This window comes from Canis lupus, chromosome 32, assembly GCF_011100685.1.
Source record: "Canis lupus familiaris isolate Mischka breed German Shepherd chromosome 32, alternate assembly UU_Cfam_GSD_1.0, whole genome shotgun sequence".
In the NCBI taxonomy this organism is placed as follows: Eukaryota; Metazoa; Chordata; class Mammalia; order Carnivora; family Canidae; genus Canis; species Canis lupus.
In genome coordinates, this window is record NC_049253.1 from 16,749,963 (window position 1) to 16,772,696 (window position 22,734).

The window sequence follows — 22,734 nt, forward strand, 5'->3', positions numbered from 1 at the left end:
CTTTCACATTCCTTCAAAATCACACTTGTTGGAAAAGTGGTCTAGGCTTTGCTTTCTACTTTCTCACTTCTCTTTGACTCTTCAAACCATTACAGTCTAGCTTCTATCCTCACTACGTCAAACTAAAGTGTCTTTGTGATGTTCTTATTTCTCGGAACAATTATATTTGTTATGGCTTGCTCTGCCAGCTTCAATTACAATACGGGTTAGCCTCTTTCCCTCTAAAAGTAGCTAACTCCGGTATTACTCTTTGTAAAAAAATAATAAATCTCAAAGTCAGGGACAAAATTATAAAACCCAGGCAATAAAAATATTTCCCAGAATCCACCTGCATCTGTTTTAGAGAACCAGGTGGTTTTGTTTCTCTTTAGTTTATGAAGCACTGTTCCACTTGACCTGTAGCATCATAGGAGCAATGATTTCTGGGGGCTTCCAGACAGAATTTGTGTCATTTGTTTTGTCTTCCAGGGTCAGAATATTTTTTCCAACTTTATCATTCTGTAGTATGCATAAAGAAAGAGTCAGTCATTTCTCCTAGGATTTTCCTAAGTAGCCTGTGTTTGCCTGAGGATTCTGAGTATTTCTTTCAGGGAAACATAATCCACTGAAGATTGCTAATTATAAACATTTGAAAATCTAGAACAGTCATCTGGAATACACAGCATAAGTTAGTGTGTGACAGGTGGGAGTAAGCTTGATGTCCGCATAAGAAGTAGTAATCCCGTGGGACACAGACTGTATTGAGATTAATAACATCATCTAACACAAGAAGGAAATCAATTTCTGCCTTAAGATGGGCAGATTCCTGAGTACAGCTAAAGGGTTTCTGGAAACAGTTTGTAGCATCTCGTGAGAGAATAAACTAACGACTATAAAAGAATGGCTCTAAATTAGCTCTCATTCCCGATGAACAAGATTTTGCTGATAGGATGGTAATAGCTTTGGCAGAAGCATTTGTTGACATGAAGTCAAGTCTAATTTTTATTAGACTGAAGTTTGTGAATATGAAGTAAACCTAAGTACCAAGAGGTAACTGTGAAAGTGAATCTACATCTGAAGTGTTTAAAGGAATGGTTATTAAATTTTATCAGTAATCAGTTAAATCAGAGCAATAGCTATAGTGTGAGAAAAAGACACCATCTGAGAGCTCTGTTTTTTTCTTACTTGGCAGAAGAGAAGGATCAAAATTAACAAGATACAAATGACGATTATATTGAGAACCTTTCAGTTAGTAAATAGAGAATGACAAAAAACAGCAATAGACAAGATTAGTGGTAAAAGGAAGAAGTGCTGAAAATTTTGAAAATTAATCCTGTTCCATTGTTTTGAGGAGAAGCTGTCTACTTTTCTAGTCAGGAGTTTATCATTTTTGGCAGAGGTTGTTCACCCTATATAGTCATCAATTTAGGGTCTCCTGTTGAAATGGAAGTCCAGTGTGGTCAGCAGGAATTGCTGTATATGTTTTGATTTGGTAAACATGAATCCAAAGATCAATACCTTGGAATTTTACTGCTGTAATAATTATTAAGAGTAACTTATAAGGTTTTTCTTGCTGAGGTTTGAGGGCAGTTTTTTTGCTATTGCCTTTTCTAGAAGCTCAGATCTCCAGGTTTCAGATCCTGCAAAGGCTGCTTACCTAACCTTTTTGGAAAGACAGTTTTCCCTATTGGTGATAAAGCTGCAGATATCATTTGAGTCTTCTGCAATAATTAGTCATATAAGCTTCTGATAGAGTAAAATCTAAGATTGGAGGTAATTCTCAAATAAATTAGGCAGGTTTGTTATTAATTCAAAAGGAAATTATTTATGCGTATTAGAGATGATTGATCTTATTGTCCTGAAGTTTGAGCCATGATGGTTTGAGGTTCCCAAGAGCTTTGTTAATTTTAGTTTTGGAATTCCCTCAATTCTCTTTATCTTGCTTGAAGTTTGGGATGATAAGAATTATGGAGATTCTGAGTGAGTATCATCTATATCGTTCTTAAATAATGGTGCCAATGAAGTATGTCCCTGTTACTGGAAAGATAAGTTGGAATTCCCCAAGTCAGGATATAAAATCACACATTTTTTTTTCTAACTTAGTGATAAAAAAAACCGTAGCTCTACATTAAAGAGAGTGGTAAAAAAAAAAAAAAAAAACCATAGCTCTCCATTAATGCTTCAAACTACCAAAGAATGAATAACAATAATTAGAACTTACTTATAGTGCATTTGGAGATATTCAGAAGGGCCCATTAGTTTATGTTCTTGTCCATGTCCCACCTTAATGGGTCCACCAAGATTGTGTTATTAGCCAGTAGGAGGTAGGACATGTCTTGAAAACATCTTCAACAGCACCCTTAAAATATCTACAAAATTGGTTCAGTATCATGACTAATTTATTTTTGCTATTTTTTCTTTTTTTATTTACTTTTAAAAATTTTTGCTATTATAAGTAATATCATGAAGCATTTTTGGCACATTCCTTTATCATGACAATCTCCTTAGGTAATAGCAAAGAAGCTACAGTTTCTTTAATTTGCCTTTCATTTTCTAGGAGTGTCTGTGGTAGTCAAGAAATCTCAATAACCCAAGCATTTCAAAGTCATGGGCTAACACAAAATCACATATTTCTGACCAGTATAAATATTTAGTCTTTTACTTTTTTTTTCAAAAGGTAGGTCTAAGCAATAACAATGAATTTCTTTTTTTTCAAAAGGTAGGTCTAAGCAATAACAATAAATTTAGCCATCTAAATTGATGTAACTGTGAAAAGCTTAAATTTTAAGGAAAATTCATGTCTGATACAATAACCTACTTGAAAATTTTTATTTTTTTCTTTTTGAGAATGAAACATTCACAAACATAAGTAAATCAAATAATTATCCAAGAGAATTTCTGTCTAAGAAGTCTGTGCAAGGTATGTATTCTAATCATGGGATTCTCCTTCTAGTAAAGGATAGAGGTAGCTGGCTTGAGAGTATTGCAGTGACAAATAGTTGCATGTGAATGGGAAAGGAACACTATTTCATTATTTGACAAATGCCCCAAAAGTGCTCGGGCTATTTTGTCAATAAAAGAGCTTGTATAGTATGGGAAACCATTAAGCTTACTTGGCATTTTAAAACTAAGTCAGCTGAGGTTTTCATACGTTTTTCTATTGCTGTGTCATTCTTAGTCGAGGGAATATGTCTTGGTAACTGAATCTAAAGAAAGACTGGAATAAGCAATACGCCTCTGATGATTTACATCTCATTGAATCATATCCCTAATACTTATTTAGATTTTAAATGAACAGTAACAAAAAGAGAGAGAATGAGAAAAGAAAAAAAAGGTTTTTTAAGTTTAGAACCCTGGAAACAAATTGCTTTGGCACTATTATGTACCCTATCTTTGAGCTGAAATAGGAATATGTGTTGTTTTGTTTGAAAAATATTCAGTCATTAAAATATCATTTATATTCACATTCATGTTTGTTAAAAAGACAAACTTTGCCTGAATTTTCAGATTTTTTTTAATATAGATTGTTTGATAGTCAAAAGCTTTCAAAAAGTTTTGAATTAATTAAAATTTACAGGATTTTTAGACAAACCTAATTATTCTTATGGTCCTTTCCTTTATAGGGTGAAGAAGGAAACCTGTGTTACCTAATGACCATTTTGGAAAACCCAAAGATAATATAGTTATAAGAGACATCTTAAAAGTTGTTGTTTTTTTTTTTTGCAGTTTTATCTTAATTTTAGTTTTTAATCAAGCATTTCAAAATATTTTACTTAACAGTTGTTAATAATTTTTACTTCTTAGGGCTTTGTTGGTATTTAATAGTTAAGACGGATCAAAGGCAGTGAGAAGTAGTTGGCAATGGCCTGAGTGAGAATCAGTATTAGCTTCCGAGGCAACTGCCCCAGTTTGCTAACTTTAATTCAGAGGAGGGTTGATGGACAAAGAGGCCCTTCCACCAGCAAGCCTGGGAATTATAAGGGAAGATAGAGATTACAGATCTCAGTCTCAGCTCCCATTTTCTCAAGGTCTTACTTCTTTCCATCAATGTCCCTGTTTTAGGATGAGAGATCTGGGGAAACTGAGCATTTGATGTGGGGCTGCAACTCTGCAGTCATACTTCCAGATCTGCAAACTCAGGAGAGGAGGAAAGCATTCAAAGCTTCCATGGAGCCTTCTACTCCTGTGTTCTTAATTATATGCTCTTAATTTCCACCAATGCTTTCTGAGGCCCAAAGAGAAAAATGGTTGATTCCACCTTAAATTGTGCTATCAAGCATGACAGTGTGAGGAAAGGTGATTCTATCACATGCCATGGATTATCCATGTCCCTTTTATCCTGGCAAGAAGGCTATCCCTGAGCTCCTTCAAATGCAGACCACCCAGTGTCTGAACCCATCTTTAAGGTGCATTTCTTGGGGACAATTATAGCATGAATTATCACATCAGTTGGGTTCCCAACAGGAAACAGTTGACATACTCATGGCAGAATAACTCAAGGACTGTTTATTTACTAAAGGAATATTTACAAAGATATTGCAAGATACAGTGGAATTAAAGAGGATAGTGCAGGATCTTGGGGTTAATAAGAACTCTTATCATCCCTCAGCCTGAGAGGATAAGGGGAGGGAACAGTTGTCAGAGGCTGAGGAGGAGTGTGTCAGGTGAAAGCCCCCGCAGCAGTCAAGGGACACAGACTTCATGAAGTAACCTTGAAAAGAACGGAGGCAGGAGAAGAATTCCCCTAACCTCACTCTGCTCCCCCCTCCCAGAGCTCTTGGTACTCTTCATTGGCCAAAAGCCACTGGAAGCTGGAGGACAAGGAGGACCACTGATGGTGTCCATACAAGTCAGCATCCTGGAGCAAAAAAACAGGGAAAAGGGGGCTGAAGATAAGATCTGGAGAGGGAAATAGATGAAGTCTGGCTCACTTGCATGAAGGACTTTTCACTGTGCTTCTATTTCATCTCTGCTGGCAACTAGAAACTTCCAGATTTCCTAAAAGGGATTTTTCTGATCTTTGCTTTTTGCAGTTCTTCCCATAGTTATCTAACTTAGATTCTTTATATTAATTTTCTTCCCACGAACTATATCTTGAGTGGCTTCTGCTTTCCCAAGCAACCAAATCTGTTTCATCCAAGAACACTGCTTCCCTTAAAATGGGCTCCTTAGCCAAAAAGTAAGTGATTAGAGAGGAATGAACCCAACGCTTCTTTCTCCAATTCCTCTGGTCAGAAAGACGATGAGAGCTGAACAGAGAGAGATTTTTTGTTGTTGTTTCCTTGGAGACCAATGGTATTGAATGAAAGTTCATGAGAAGTTTGAAATAATATTTTTAGCCTTACTTAAGAACATAGCATTTGAGATCAATACATTCAAATTTGTGTATATAACATTTACACAGATAGAATAGAACTTGTTAAGGCAAAATTCCTATAAAGGAGTGTTACTTTTTATTTCTTCCTCTCTCTGGGAACCAAAATCTAGACTGCAGCAAATATATGGAAACTAACCAGAATGGATCTCCTAAACCTGGTGAAGCTTATTAATTCAAGACAGATGAAAAGTAAGAACTGAAAATAAATAAACACACACTTTAGGATAAGAACCATCTGTAGGACACTCTGCAGTTAATCTTATTGTAAATCTAGACAAAGAACAAAGCTTACATTAATTTTTAAGGAAGCTGTGAAAACCAATAATCCCATCTCTAGCTCAATTCATGTTGTTTCTCTCCCCAAGTCTGATGATTCTTGTTCACCACACATGTCTTCTTTTAGTGGTCCACACTTCAGTGTTGTTTCCTGATGTAAATAAAGGCTTTTGCTTTCAGATGCTGCACGTGTACTTGTTAAAAATTTAACTACAGCCTTTATTAGTGATTTTTCTGGGGCAAATAAGAACAGCCCCAAATTCCAGAGCACATGTATGCCTGGCCTAAAGCATTAAGCATTCTACATGCATTATTCAAATTAACTCTCATAGAAACTACATGAGTTCATTTGTCGTCTTTTTATTTCCAACTTAATAACAAAGAGAAACGGAGGCTTAGGTTTCCTGTCTATATCCGCAAGTTGGAGTGTGAATGCAAGTCTAATTGACCTTAAAGTCATTGCTCTTAATCCTTATTTGTGTCTCTTCATCCAAGCAAACCTGCAACCTATGCTAGGAAATGCTTTTTCTCTTGTTTTCTACAGTGGTGGTGTTCTTTTGTGTCTCTCTCCACTGCAGATGGCTAATTCTATTTACGTCTTTTTTCCTGCATTATTCTATCTGTACGACAGCAAGGGAAAAGATTATATTCCACCAGTTTTGTCATGAAGAATGACTAACTGATTGGGGCAAAGGCTGAAAATACGTTCTCATATTGGGAGATATTTGGATGCACTGCTACTTCTTATGTAGCGTAATGAAACTTCCATGGAGAAGTCACATTTCCTTTTTTGATGGGGATCATGAGTTGAGTTTTTATCACCCTGTAACACCTTTTCTTCCATAATCTAGAGTCATATCCTATTTGCCCGGGCCCTATGAGTTCACTGTTAGCAGTGAAAACTGTCATAGCTTACAGCTTTTGTATCTCAAAGTCTTGCTATTCCCACTTCACCTTATTCATTTCTAGAAACTGATCACTTAGTGTATAAGAAGGGAACACCTCACATTTATCTTTTGTTTTCCCCTGATTTGCCACAAAGAGGAGTTACATACTAAAATAAAAAATAGAGAAACTCAGATATGAACATATACTGTATTTTAGCAACTAAAAAGGTTTTCTGTGGATTGCTCCTTTGATCTAAAAATCTTTAAAGTGCTTATCAAAGACAATGAACTAAGCTTTGCCGTAGTCTTATATATCTTACCAGCTGCTCTAAAGCACTTCTTACAAATTTTTGAAACATTCGAGGAGAGCTTTTAATCCCACAGAAAGCCAGAGAAAAAGAGACTGTACCATCATGCCCCTGATTGGCAGAAGTGAAAAGTAAATATACTCTGAAGTGTACATGAAATCTGTGTCTGTGATTATCTGAAGCTTTCTAAAGATGAAGAGATGGGGCCTTCCTTTCTAGCCAATAGAAGGTCACAGAATGCCATTCCACCATCTACCTCTTTTGCTTTTGTTTAAGAAGTTTAAAAAAGATATTTTATGTAGAAGAGTTGAACCAAGGTCTTCTGTAACTGATTCAAAATCCTTGTCAGCTATCAGAAAATAATGAAAAGTTCAAATGCAGATTGAGATCATCCTGGTTAGATATAATTGAAGTCCTTGGTTTGGGTTTAATTCACTGTCTTGATGGAAAGATTTCATGCATCCTGTTTGGAAAAGCCTATTTGCAGAAATATTTTCTTGGGTCTTTTTCTATGGTATTCCACATGCTGGTGAAGCTATAGATTGAAGTGTCTGTCTTACTTGGAGGTGAACAGCTTTCTGATGCATAAATGTAGGGAGAATGAAATAAAGACTTAGCTTTTGCGCACATTTCTCAGTCTTCTTATCTGATTACATTGAAAGTTCAGATTTCTGTACTACATTTTTAAACACAATGGCCTTAATTTCACAGTTATTTAACAACCAGTACAGAACTCTAAATAAATTATGGATAGGACAATAAGTTCTTGCACTCAGGGAACTGTTACATATACACTCTACTCTCTTCCAAACTAATTTAAAATGAAACTTTCCTAGCAATAAATAAATTGTACTAGTAATGAGTTGAGTAGCTTTATGACTTATTGGTCATTTTCTTGGTAATATCTCTGATCATTTCAAATACCCACACATAAAATGAGTTTTCAAAATGGAAAATAGCACTGAACATTAGGGTAATGGGTTCAAAAATTGAAAGCCAGATTTATATAAGAAAAAATATATTCCAGTTGGTTTAAACCTCCACATTTAATAAAGGATGTTCTTGAGGAAATTACCACAATATCGAGTCACTAATCAATTATGCAAATATTTATTCCCAAAGGTGATTAACATCTAGTACAAGTGCTTAATTCAGATGTGGAATGGACAAATTAAAGCTAATTGGACAAAAAAAAATAAATAAAGCTAATTGGAAATACCAAATTTTAAAAGTTAAACTGGTAGAACCTAGATGGCCCACCCAAGAAAAAAAGCTTTGTTAACAATAGAAAAGAACTGTCAAATAATATAGTTGGTAAGACGAACCTATGAAAAGCTCCTTATATATTTGTAATATTTTTTGAGAAAATCCCATTGAGTTGGAGGTATAAAGAGTCATATCTTGATAATCAGCACTATAGAAAAGCTAAATAGACAATCAAAATTCTTATATCTGATACTTTTTTACTTTCATTTGAATACAAATATGGACTTAATTTCTGAGAATTCACAAATGGTAAAAGAATTCATATATTAGTATTTCACAGTTCTTGCTAATTCAGATTTAAGCTTGAAATGGTTTACCTATATACTACCTATATAAAGAGAATTTTATTAAGCATATTAAAATCCTAATGAGATTATAGAGGAATGTACAACATCCTAAGAGCCTTGTCTTTAAGAATTTTATAGTTGTACTGACAAAGTACTCAGCATTTTGCATGTATTATCTCATTTAATTCTCATAACATATTAGGAATACCCAATTCATAGTATCCCCATTTCATATGTGAAGAAAAGGTATAAAAAGTTGAACTTCCACCAATCCTTTCAGTCAGTAGAGAACAGAGTTGGAATTTGGAGTGTTAGACTCTAGCCCTTAGCTTGCACCACACTCCTTTTCAGTGGACTCTGAAAAGCAAACCAGCACTAATGGTGTGAAAATGTGGGTGGAAGGAGGACTAGAAATAGGGAGCATTTGGTTGTTTCCCTTTCTACTCACATACCGTTACAGCCTTGAGTGAACTATTAGAGAGCATCTACCCAACTGGCTCTCAGAGTGAAGAGGTGGTTTTCCCAGGAGAAAACAGTCATTCCTTTTTTAAATGCCCACTGTGTGCCAGGCACGGCTCTCAATATTTGGGGTACACTAATGAACAAAACAGATAAAGCAAGGGGATACAGATAATAAAACAAAAAATGAGTAGATTACATAGCAATAGAAAAGCTGATAATTGTCAGAGAAGAGGCATGGTGAAGGGGTTAAGGGAGTTTGTGTGGTAGCATGGGCTGTACTTTCAATAAGGTGATGAGGTAGGTTTTTTTAGGCTTGTATTTGACAATAATGCTTAACAGAAATAATAGAGTTATCATACAGAGATATCCAGCAAGAGAAACACTAGTGTAGGACATTGCTGTTGGATCTTGCCTGCCTGTTCCGGGAACACAGAAGTGAGTATGACATGGGTAGAGGTGTGGGTGGGACAGAGAGAGCAGGAGGAGGGCAAAGATGGTGACAAGTTAGCAGACTTCTCAGGCCTTGTAGGCTAAGACGTGGATTTTGGTTTCTTTTCTAAGCAAATTGAGGAGATTTTGCAGAATTTTGAACAAAGAAGTGGCTCAATTTTTAAAAGATTATTGTGGGTGAAAAGAGTAGGAGAAGAAACAGAGGAACATTTGCAGAAATCCAGGTGAGAAGCAATGGCTGCTGGGCCTATGTGGTAGCAGTGGCAATAGTGAGAAGTGGCCAGGCTCCACATTAATTTTGAAGATATATTCAGAGGACTTCATAATAATTGGATGTAGTTTGGGAGAGAGAAAAGTGAGTCTGAAGGAAGCAAACAAGCAGCCTAAAAAAGGAAGGAAATGCTGGCATATTCTACAACATGGATGAACCTTAGGCTAAGTAAAATAAAACAGCCACCCCCCCCCCCAAACATATACTGTTTGGTTGCAATTATATGAGGTACCTGAAGTAGTCAAATACATAGACACAGAAACCAGAATTGTGCTTGCCATGGCTCGGGGTGGGGGAAATAGAGAATTGTTTAAGGGATATAGAATTTCAGTTTTTCAAGATGAAAATAATTCCAGAGATTCTTTGCACAAAAGTGTGAATGTACTTAACACCACTGACCTCTACACTCAGAAATGATTAAGATGATAGGTTTTATGATATGCATATATTACAATTAAAAAAAATTTTTTTAAGGAAGAAACTCCAAGTCAAAGATGACACAAAGTATTTTGGCCTGAGCAAATGGAAGAATGAATGGATTTGCCCGCCTTAGATAAATCTAGCCCAGGTGTTGGTACTCACCCCTTCCAAGAAATTCTCGGAAAAATCAGACCTTAGTTCTCCACAGTCTGAGGTTCTCCATCAAAGTCATAATATTGGTACTTCAAATCTCCTCTAAGAAGAATTTTTTTTAGAAGAATTTAATAATATTCTTTCTGAGAGTTTCTCCTTGGTGCTTCCTGTTCATACCATGCTTTGTTGTCTTCTATAGACAAACAGTGAAAAGTATATGCTCCCATCTTAACCGTTCTTATTTAATAGCAGCATAATCATGCAATTCTTCATTTCTACAAATGCATAACTGCAGTCGTTATGTTTTATTTCAATATTTTGATTGCTTATTAACATCATATCCCATTACCTTATATTCCAAAGGCTGTATAATGCCCATTTCCTTACCCTGTGTCTTAACCTCTACCCATTAAAGTGACTCTTGACAACTTTTATAAGAAGATCCCTTTAACATTGTTACTTCCAAAAAACAAACATTTTATGACGTAGATAGCATCTTGGTATTGCTTTCTCCCTTTTTCACCATTGTTTTTACCCTACCAGGGACATGCAGTTTTGGTATCACACTTGAATCCCACTGCCGCTTTCTTGTATGAATCACCATGGCTTGAGCTATATGTGTATATGTCAGCTCCCCTGACTGCTCTAGAGGAAACTCTTTCTGTTTCTTTGGAACCATCTTCTTTGGCTAAAGGGAATGTATTGGGGAGGTAGCTGGGGAACAGTAGAGGTGGGTGTTGCTCTGACCCACAGTAGTCAAAAATGTCAATGAAAACCATTCATTTCAATTAGTAATATTAGCTTCAGTGTTTCTGCATGAGATTTTCTGAATTCTCCAGAACAACATCATCAATTAAAGTGACAGTTGTATTCTCTGTTGGAATGACTCACACACCCTTGGTTCCTGTCTTTTTCTAGAATGCTTTCTTATATTTCTGCAGAGTTGAGAAAACCAAAATCATTATTCCCCAGACTCCTATGGGTCAGGGTTCTAAAAGCAAATTAGGTTCCATCAATTACATGTAATCAGGTAGATGGAGAAGGCAGACATGCACACAAAGCCGTATTTTGCTCCTTTTGACTCTTTTACGAAAAGGCAGTTTCAGTGGTGGCAATTTTTTCTTGATTTTGGTTCCCTAATCCCAGATTCACAGCTATGAGATATGTTTCGGAATTCAATATTGCAAGAATAGTTGGGAAGGTTGCAGAAGAGTTCCCATGGCCTGTCACTTCTGAGGTAGTCCTCAAGGATCATCCTAAGAGCTCATTATTAAAGCTGTACCAGCAACATTCTAATGATTTGTAAATACAGAACTCTCTGTATTAAACCCCTGCCTTTCTAAAATATAGCATAGCAGTTCTTGTTTCTGGAAATGAACACTGAGTAATGCATACTCACATATGTGCAAAGAGATGTGTTTTAGGTCATTCAATGCAGTGCTCTTAGTAATGGCAAAAAGCTGAATATCAATATGTAGAGAGTGTTTAAATATTATTGCCACTGTACAGAGAATTAGGGGGATTTTTAGTATTAATATGGCATAATCTCTAAATTATGTATTTTTTTAAGATTTTATTTATTTATTCATGAGAGACACAGGGAGAGAGAGAGAGAGAGGCAGAGACACAGGCAGAGGGAGAAGCGAGTTCCATGCAGGGAGCGTGATGTGGGACTCGATTTGGGGTCTCCAGGATCACACCCTGGGCTGAAGGCAGCGCTAAACTGCTGAGCCACCGGGCTGCCCTGAATTATGTATTTTAAATGAATAAAGCAAAGTGTAGTGCAGAGGATGCAGTATGTTAGCATTTGTGAATATCAATACAGAGAAAGATACTGATGTGGAAAAATATAAAGGTGTATAAGAAACTAATCACTTTGCTTCTGAACACAAAAAATCTAGGTGGCTAAATAGACAAGGGATATAGAATTTTTACTATATTTTTCTTTGTACCTTTTGAAGTTTGAATGTTATTATAATTAAGTGCATGACATCTACAATTATCCTTTATCTCTTATTATCCTGACTTGTGAATGTCCTTTCTCTAATGTGTCCTGGTCAATTCATGTCTTTTCTTACCATTCCTTTCCCATCTCCCTCCTGGAGTTTTTAGTAATTTACTAGGTCAAAAGTTAAGGAAAATTCCAGGAGCAATGCCTCAATAGAGCAACAGTTGAAGATTTTTGAAAAAGAAACAAAGCTCTAATTCCTGGGAGTTTGTGGAAAGAACTGAAAAAGAGAAGTTGAATGTTTGGTGAAAGTTGCTTCACTAAATCTAATTAGAATGCTGAAAGACACCCTGGAAGAAAAAAAATGGGTGGTCCTTGTTTTATTGCGTGAAAAACTGAACCTTGTCTGGGGCCTTAAGAACCATTTCTAATTCTGTTTCCAGTTCTTATTTTGTGGACAAGTACACTGACCCACACTATACTTAGTTTCCCTACAGAGATGGCAATTTTTTCTCTTTATTTCACAGGGATTTGTAATTCAGTGAGCTGAGTTTTCACAAAGGTCTAATACAATATATAAGAGTTATGAGTCTAAAAAATAGTATGAAGTAACTATGTTCATAGTTCTTCATGAAGTATGAAGTTCAATGTTTCATACAGATACTGTGTCCTCCAACAATAATCCATGCTATTAAAAACAGAAATCAATAGAGGCACAAGATAACTTAGAAAACATTCTAATTGCATGCTCATTCGAAACCAGGTAAGACATCTGTAGTACTGGAATCAATGGTAATTGTGGCTGGACAAATCACATAGAAAGTGCAGGATGTCATTGTTGTACAATGGACAAAATACCACATGTATGTAGCTATAATAAGAATGACCAATATTGTAGGCCATTAGACTCAATCTCCTAATTTTAACACAGTCATGTTGGTAAAAATGACGATAATAATCCAGCTAACATTATTATATGCTAGACATAATGCTATTTGTTTTATTTATTTTATCTTTCCCAATTCCCATGCAGTACATGATATCATCTGCACATATGGGGACACTGAGATTTAGAGAGGCTAAAATAATTGCCTAGTGTTGCACAACTAAGTAGCACATTAGGCAGCCCAGACTTTGCTATGTCCAAGTTCAAACTCTTAACAACTGCTTTATACTATTGGTGTCTGTATAGCAGCTGCATTTGTTTTGCTTTTATTTCTATGACTTCTTCCTTGTGCTAGAGTGACAATGGTATGCTGGATTGAGTGATGCCTTTACATTCTTCAGGCCTTCCTCTAGGGAACCACTGGAGAGTCCATTTCCAGAGAGGTTTTCTTCTGAGAATGCTTGCACCCCTACTCTTTAACAAGTAAAAAGTCACATTAAGTAAAAATCTATCATAAATATACTATTTTTATCTCTGGTACTTAAATCATAAATAATTTTCATCTGGAAGGATAAAAGGAGATAATAGAGACATGTCTACTACTTCTTTGATGAGGAAGCGTGACAAGCCATTTGTGAAAACAAACACCTAGTTAGGATATTGTCTAAGGAAGAGAGATATAATCCAGGGCTTGCATTCTAGGCAAGAGTGTATCGAGTGGAAAATTCCTGGGCTTCTAGATGTTTTGTAATTTCAACTGATATAGAAAGAATATGGATGGGACACCTGGGTGGCTCAGTGGTTGAGCATCTGCCTTCAGCCCAGGATGTGATCCTGAAGTCCCGAGATGGAGTCCCACACCCAGCTTCCTGCATGGAGCCTGCTTTTCCCTCTGCCTGTGTCTCTGCCCCTCTCTGTGTCTCTCATGAATAAATAAATAAAATTTCAAAAAAAAAAAAAAAAGAGGAAAGACTATGGATATTTTCTTCCATTTCCCTTCATGGGAAATGTAAGTCTTCATGTAAGTCTTCGCCTATTTAAAATACAGTTTACCATAAAGGGTGTTTTCACTGCCTTTAATAATTCTGGAAAGTCCCATATGTGACAACTGTAAAACTTGGCTAAGGGAATTACCGACTTCCTCTCTTGTCCCCCACACATAGACATACACAGCCCACAGAGCTCTCAGAAATCATATTAAAGTTTACCTTGACTAGAACTTATCTTTTACTAGTACCTAACTCCGAAGTCATTAGAAAACGTAGCAACTTTTATTAGAAATACTTGCTAGGGGCAGCCCCGGTGGCCCAGCGGTTTAGCGCCTCCTGAAGTCCAGGGTGTGATCCTGGAGACCCCGGATCGAGTCCCGCAATGGGCTCCCTGCATGGAGCCTGCTTAGCTCTCTGCCTGTTTCTCTCTCTCTCTCTCTCTCTCTCTATGAGTAAATAAATAAATAATCTTAAAAAAAAAAACAACTTGCTAGTAATAAAGTAAAGCCTCAAAGGAGATGGTATCTCAAAGGGCACTCTATTGATTGCATCTTGCTTCCTTGCAGTTTTCCAGAATTAACAAGTAGGAAAAAGCAGCAGGAGCCATATTCTGGAAAAGAATGCCTGCAGGCTTCAAGTTCAAGGCATTTGGTTGGAATGAGGATTAATGTTTCTGGAGGACAGAATTCTGTGTTTTCGTGTTCTCTATTATGAAACTGATACATCATAATTCTTGCTTCCATTTGAGAGTTGCTTTGTTAATCAACAGAAAAAATGTCAATAAAGAGCAATTGACTACTGATTACTTCTCTTCTTAGAGCTCAGGTGAGCACAGCCATGTGCCCTTGCACATGAGGAAAGAAAATATCCCCTCCACAGTATTCCATCTCTTTCCTAAGCCCCCAAAAAGTTAAGGAATACTAATTCATTTCCACTACTGTGTTGTTATATTCAAATAATTTTGTGTTTGGGGGCAGCCCCGGTGGTGCAGCGGTTTAGCACCTGCCTTCGGCCCAGGGCGTGATCCTGAAGTTCCAGGATCGAGTCCCGCGTCAGGCTCCCTGCATGGAGCCTGCTTCTCCCTCTGCCTGTGTCTCTGCCTCTCTCTCTCTCTCTCTCTCTCTGCATCTCTATGAATAAATAAATAAAATCTTAAAAAAAAATTGTGTTTGGAGAAAACTCACAGAATTTACTATGAATAGAATGTTTTGGTTTTGCACCTAACAGTTCTACAAGAAGGTACAAGAAGAAACCCGAATGGTAGAAGATAGTGAAATTGGTAAATGTGCCACTCTCATTGTATAGCCAAGTTGATCTTATCAATGTCAATTATAGTACAATATTCCTTTCTAGAAAAAACGGTAAGTTGTTCCTAGAAATCAGAAGAGGCACTTGAGTGATAAATTTTAGTCTCAGGAGAGACTAAAACCATGTCTGTGCTATAACTCTAAAATATTTTAAAAGTGAAACATGTAACAAAGTCTTTAGTGATTGGTAATATGCCCAAAACCTTTTTTTTCTGAAAAATCTATCTTCATTAAATTAGAAACATTAGTACTGTTCCTATGTATTCTCTTGCACTAAGTGCATCTGCTTATTTTATGAGGAGAAACTGACGAATACATGGGATGGAAATTAATGCTCTGTCAAGCACTTTGTATAGTTAAGTATAAAACCCCTGAAAAACATCAGATCTTGTTCAAGTTTAAGATTTAAGTTCAAGTTGTAGGGACTCAATTTGCTCATTTGGGGCAGGAAAGTCTTACTGCAAAATATTAGTTTTAGCCTATTTAGTTTGTACATCTCTTCTTAATATCTAGAAAAGTAAATCCTAGATTTTTTTAATCTTAAGAATAATTTGACCCATTGTAATTCAGTCTTTATACTTCACCAAAATCAAATAGAAATATATATATATATATATACACACATACATATCACACATAGAAGTAACAATTATCCCCGATTACCTGTCAATGTTGCTAAAATCACTTCTCATGCATCTCAAAGCAAACAGCTTGACCGCCACATAAAATGGCTGAAGTCATGGAGAATTTCTTGCTAAGGATGTGAAAATTTGAATAGAATTACAAGTGGCTGAAAATGTAATGACAAACATGTCTCTGATACTAAGTAGGTGTAATTCTTCCTCCAGTTTCTCCAGTTTGTCTATCCATTCCAGATAGACCCTGCCCTCCTACCTATACATCCTTTGGTTCTTGAAGTAGTTAGCACTGGGTTGTTGAATGCCAACAGACCTCCTCAGCAGAGCCAGTATCCATATACATGCACAGATGTTCTTCTATATTACATATGTCATTACAGAAGAGTTTTGTTGGTAAATACAGTCCTCCTTACTAGAGAAGTAAGGAAATGCTCAGCTAAGGGTAACGGAGTGGGATTCAGCTGTTAAAAAAAAAAATGGCAATAATCCTTAAGTCTTGAATAAATGTTTTCATCTCTTTGAGCCTCAATTTCCTAACCTGGGAAATGGGCATGATAATATCTATGTCAAAGATTTATTATGAGGATTAAATGTGATTAGATAATAGACTCTCCCTCTATACTGGAGTCACTTTGTCATCCCTTTCTTCATCATTTCTATCCTGTGTACTTCTGTCTGTTCAGCATTACGCAAACACCAGGCTTTAAAACAATGGTTACCCTGTCAGACCAGAATTGATACTGTACTTGCTTCAAAAAAAATAGCTTAATTAAACTATGTTTTGAAAACTCTCACCACTTCATATCCTACAAGTCACCCTATCTTCATGGAATGCTGACATTCCACCAATGTAAACTATGTAAAATTGCTTCCCACAGTTGTTCTGTATCTCAGGCAGCAGTGAGAATTAGTTTTCAGACCACTCAGGATTATAGCAGGAAGAGAACAACTTCTGGATTAACTACTACCAGAAAAAGTATTATTTTTTAAAAAATGTATTTATTCATGAGTGACACAGAGAGGCAGAAACATAGGCAGAGGGAGAAGCACGCTCCCTGTGGGGAGCATGATGTGGGACTCAATCCCAGGACTCTGGGATCATGACCTGAGCCAAAGGCAGATACTCAATCACTGAACCACTCAGGTGCCCCCAAAGTATTCTTTCAACACTTGGTGATATTCTGCTCTTCCTTTCTGGCTTTCATTTTCAGAGTCCCTATCATTCTACTCCAGTAATATTCTCTAACCTTGCCCCCACACACACCCCCACCAGCTAGACCCAGAAGTCACACAATGCCAGTGGAAGTCTGACTCCCAACTTCAATATTTTTGGCATGTTGATGGATCTACCCACAATGTTTGCTTAACTTCAAAAATAATTTTTACCTCTCTTAGATGGTTGCCAAAGACATTTCTGCCCCAAATCGTTGAGTCAGTGGCTGTCTGTAGGCACAGTTTAATCTGCTGTATGAACTCATACATGTTAAATGACACTTTTTGGTCCATGACTCACCATGTCCTGTCAATTTATATGAATGCTCCTTTGTTAGTTTTTAGATTAAAAGGACTGATCAGTGTGTCAACTATAATATTGGATTATTTTATTTCACTTTCATTTCTTTTCTTTTTTTCACACTCTGCTTTATCTATGGTGAATGAACAATTCCATTGCTTACAGCAAAATAATAATGTAAAGTGAAACATTTCTCCTCAAGGTCTCACCTCCAGTTTTCTTCTTGCTTTAGCTGTTGTTGCTCTCTAAAAATGCTTGTACAAATTTTGTTTTGTTTCTGTTTTGGCTTATTTTACTGAGGAAAACAAGATTAATACTGGTAGAGTCAGGTCCTTTGAAAAATGGCAATGATTATTAACCAAAATTGTTTACCTTAAGTAGAAGACTTGTGAAGCTTATTATTAAATCAGAGTGAGGGTGGGAAATCATAAGGCATAAATCATCATTGAGTCTATGAAATAGAAAAATCAATTAGAAGGAATTTATAGTTTTCCAAAAAAACTGTTCAAGAAGGAAGATGTTTTTAGTCCATTTTCTTCATCCTGATTCTTGAAAAAAAAATGGAATAGAAATTGGAAATTTAGCAGATAACTCCCTTTGCTTTATTTTTTTTTAAAGATTTTATTTATTGAGACAGAGAGAGAGAGGCAGAAACATAGGCAGAGGGAGAAGCAGACTCCCTGTGGGGAACCCAATGCGGAACTCGATCCTGGGACCCTGGGATCATATCCTGAGCCAAAGGCAGACACTCAACCACTGAGCCACCCAGGTGCCTCACTCCCTTTGCTTTAATTCTATACTTAGCAAACAATCTTTCCTAGTTATTATTTGATTTCCCGAATTCATGTACATATTCAAATCGCAGAGCAGTGCACAGCACAGAGGAGGCTCTCAATAAATATTTGTCAACAGTAAAAAGGAATAAAAAAAGGATATAAAAAAATGACCTTATCTGTTAAGTCGTGTAAGTAAAGGAATGAATTCTTCATCACTACAGCTGACTAAAAGTAGATGATACAGAGTGGCCTGCAGATTAAACAAAAAAATTTTTAAAGGATTTTTTTTAACTCAAGCTTTTTTTTTTTTTTAAGATTTTATTTATTTATTCATGAGAGACAGAGAGAGAGAGAGACAGGCAGAGAGAGAGAGAGAGAGAGAGGCAGAGACACAGGAAGAGGGAGAAGCAGGTTCCATGCAGGGAGCCCGATGTGGGACTCAATCCAGGGTCTCTAGGATCATGCCCTGCGCTGAAGGCAGACACTTAACCGCTGAGCCACCGGGGCTGCCCAGATTAAGTAAATTTTTAAGAGACATTTTGAGGGACTAAATATTGGCTCTTGAATGCTCGTATCAAGAAGTATTTATTTACCACCTAGTGTTTCTAACGCATTTTAAAAAGAAACTCAAAAGAACTGGCGGCTTCTATGTCAAGCAAAATCTGATGGAGATAACAAAGTACACATTACAAGTATATATAAAATGCAACAGGGATCCCTGGGTGGCGCAGCGGTTTGGCGCCTGCCTTTGGCCCAGGGTGCGATCCTGGAGACCTGAAATCGAATCCCACGTCGGCTCCCGGTGCATGGAGCCTCCTTCTCCCTCTGCCTATGTCTCTGCCTCTCTCTCTCTCTCTCTCTCTCTGACTATCATAAAGAAATAAAAATTAAAAAATAAATAAAAATTTTAAAAAAATGCAACAAGCAAAAACCTATATGAAACATTTATATTTAAATATAAAAGAGTCTCAGTAAGGAAGAAATTGTTAAGTCTGGGATTAAGGAAGAACTCTGGAATTAAAGTAATTAACTTGTACCATACTGAATATTTTTCCCAAAAGAAAAGAGGATTTATAGAGAAGAGCATTGTTAAACTATAATTCTCAAAAAAATAAATAAATAAATAAAAGGTAAAATCAAGATTTTCATGCAACTATGAAATAAACATGGCAAGGATTTTATTTAATTCTTTAGTTTGTGAGAGAACCAGTAAAATGTTATGACCAGGTCAAAGAGCATTTGAAGAACTACTTATATGTGCAATTAAATATAGAACTGTTAGGTTAAAATAGCTGGGTTAAAAACAAAACTGGTTTATTTTTTACAGAGCAGTGAGCCATATCCTTTGGGTTGTCTCTTCTACAGGAAAGAAATTATTTGCATCTGTACCAGAGAAAAATCTACAAGTTAATCTCAGCCCTACAAAGCTGTGAGAGAATCCAACCTCTAGAAACCAGCTGGAACTTCCCTGAAAGCACATTCAGCAATCTCTTTTGCCTGTTTTCAAGTTTTAAGGCAATTTTTCTAATAATACTAATTTTTGTTTAGCACCCTCATTATAATATATTTATTGAAGTCAATGCTATTTTTTAAAGATTTTATTTATTGTTTTTCATGAGAAACTCAGAGAGACAGGCAGAGACACAGGCAGAGGGAGAAGCAGGCTCCACACAGGGAGCCTGATGTGGGACTTGATCCTGGGACTCCAGGATCACACGCTGAGCCAAAGGCAGACACTTAACCATTGAGCCACCCAGGCATCCCTTCCGGGTTGCTTCTAATCTTAGCTTTTTGGTTTGGAAGAGGGGTAAAAAATATAGAACGAGGCAATTATAGAAGCTTCCAATTCCCTTATTTTCTACACCTCAAAATATAACTTCTACTTCAGTGACATAGGTGACCCAAATCCACACACCCAAACAGAGTAGAGAATGCAGAGCAAAAAGCCTAAAAGACCTTCTCCTTTGCTATTATGCACTACAGTAGCTCTTAATAACATGTGCCTAAATAGGAGCAAAGTAAATGTAGTATCCAGGGAGTGATTGTAGCAATTAACTTTCCTTCCCATAACTGAAGATAAACACTTGGCATTTTTTGTCTGTAAGGGTGGAAGATTTACATAGGCTACCTTGAAGATATGTGTAAATTAAAATTGGTACACTGTCAGGGCAAGTCGCTGCTGGAGATGAACTCAAGCCTCTCCTCTTCCTCTATCTCTTCTTCCCACCCTCCCTTCTCCTGTAATCATTTTTTGGAGGCCTCACTGCTTCCTGTTGAGTGTATGATCTGTCTTCTCAACATGAAAAAAAGGCCGTTAATCTACCACATTCCATATAAATTCCACAGAAAACTAGAATAATTGGGATATCTGAGCATCAACTCCTAAATTAGGAAAAGCCCTGTGTACCCTGACAAGTTGTTGGATTCCCACAAGCATACGTTGAGCACATTTGGATCAGGTGCATTTCTAGTCCAATCAATGCCTATCCCAGTACAGAAGAAACAGTGTTGTTTCACTAAAATATGGGAATGAGGTTTTCTTTCAGGTAGAGAAAGATGCTGGACATGGTCGCCTGTGACTGATGTGTTTGATATAAAAGTATAAGAAGTAGGTTTCACTCCTTGTTATTTTCTACAAATTTAAAAATAATTTCTTACAGCATGTATGTAAGATCTTTCATGTTTCTTTTCATTATAAACAAAAATACATATTCATTGTAAAGAGTATAGAAGTTATAGATAAGTAGAAGTCATAACCTGTAATTCTCTCACTCAGAGAACACCATCACTGTTAAAAATTTTATGAGAATATATGCACATGGATATATATGCATATATACACTGCATAAGTATATATCCATTTATATACGTGTGTGTTGGTATATCCATACATACACATATATAATTGATAACGTGTTCTTTCACTTAACAACAGAATAGAAATTTACTTCATCTCATTCAGCACTAATCAATAACATAATCTTACATTTAGTTATCCCAATGTATGATTCTAATTGAATAACCTTATCAATACCATATTGTTGACATATAGTTGGAGCCCAAATTTTTGCTCTTAAAAGGATAATATGACATAGCAATTGACAGATGTCTATAAACATTAATGATTACTCACTTAGGCTTAATTCATAGAATTGCTAAGTCAGAAAAAATCAGTCTTTTAGACATATGCTGTATTGCCATATTGCCCTCTAAAAACTTTTGTGCCAACTTATATTCCCACAGAAAGTGCTTAAGAATGCTATTTCCCACACATGATACGTTTTAATAGGCTTCATTTTTAAACTTTAATTCTTTGATGAAAACAATATAAAATCTAAATGTAAAAATTGTAAGTGATAATAAACTTATGAAAAGTATTATTTTTTTCTCTTGTAAATTGCTTAGGCACACTAGCTTTTTCCTTTTGACTTGTAAAAGGTCGGTTACCATAATGATATTGATCCATTACCTAACATTAAAGCAGCAGGTATTTTTCACAATTTATTATTTGTCCTTTGATTTACTTATTATGAAAAGAATTTTTAATTGTTATATAGTCAAATAAATATGTTCTTCTATAGATTTTATCTTTATCAGGTTAAAGAAATATTCTCCTACTTTTCTGACATAATTAGGAATCACTCTTTAGTCTTAGCTAATATCTCTGGCATTTTTAAAATAACATTTTATTTTGCCTATTAAAGTGATGTTATGATAATAAAAATCTTACTAATTAATTATTACATATCTTGAAACCAATTTCACTTTAGTAATTATTTTTCTTTGCACTGTCAAATTAAATATTTTTTAAATGTAGAGCCTGGGTGGCTCAGTTGGTTAAGCATATGCCTTCAGCTCAAGTCATGATCTCAGGGTCCTGGGATCAAGTCCAATGTCGGTCTCCCTGGTCAGCAGGGAGTTTACCTCTTCCTTTACCTTTGCCCCTTCCTCCCTGCTCTTCTCTCTCTCTTCCTCTCAAATAAATAAATAAATAAATAAATAAATAAATAAAACCCTTAAAATCAATGTTTTTTAAATGTATAATTAAGTGTAATATGTAAACATAAACGTGCATAGCTCATAAGTGTACAGCTCGATGAATTTCCACAGGTTGCATCAGCTTTGTCAATAGCACCCAAATCAAAAAGGAGAACATTAGCTACACTAGAGAATTCTTGCCATATTCCCTTCCAATACTACTTTTATGAGAAATCAATACCCTGAATCCTAAACTGTAGTTTTGCCTAGTTTTGTACTCAAGCAAAACACTCTATTCCTTCTATCGAATGAAAGTAAACGTTTAAGCTGATTAAAAATAGTTAGAACATCAGAATTGGTTTGAAACCATGTTAAAAAATTGAATGCAATGGTTTCACAAAGAAAATACCAGGCTTAGAGAAGCTTTTTTTTTTTTTTTAATTATACCAAATATTTCAGAAACAGACAATCCCAATCATAAGAAAATTTTTCCAGAAACTAAAAAAAGAGGAAAATGCCTCAACTTTTTAAACTGATATCCAAAATTGAAAAGCCAAATACAA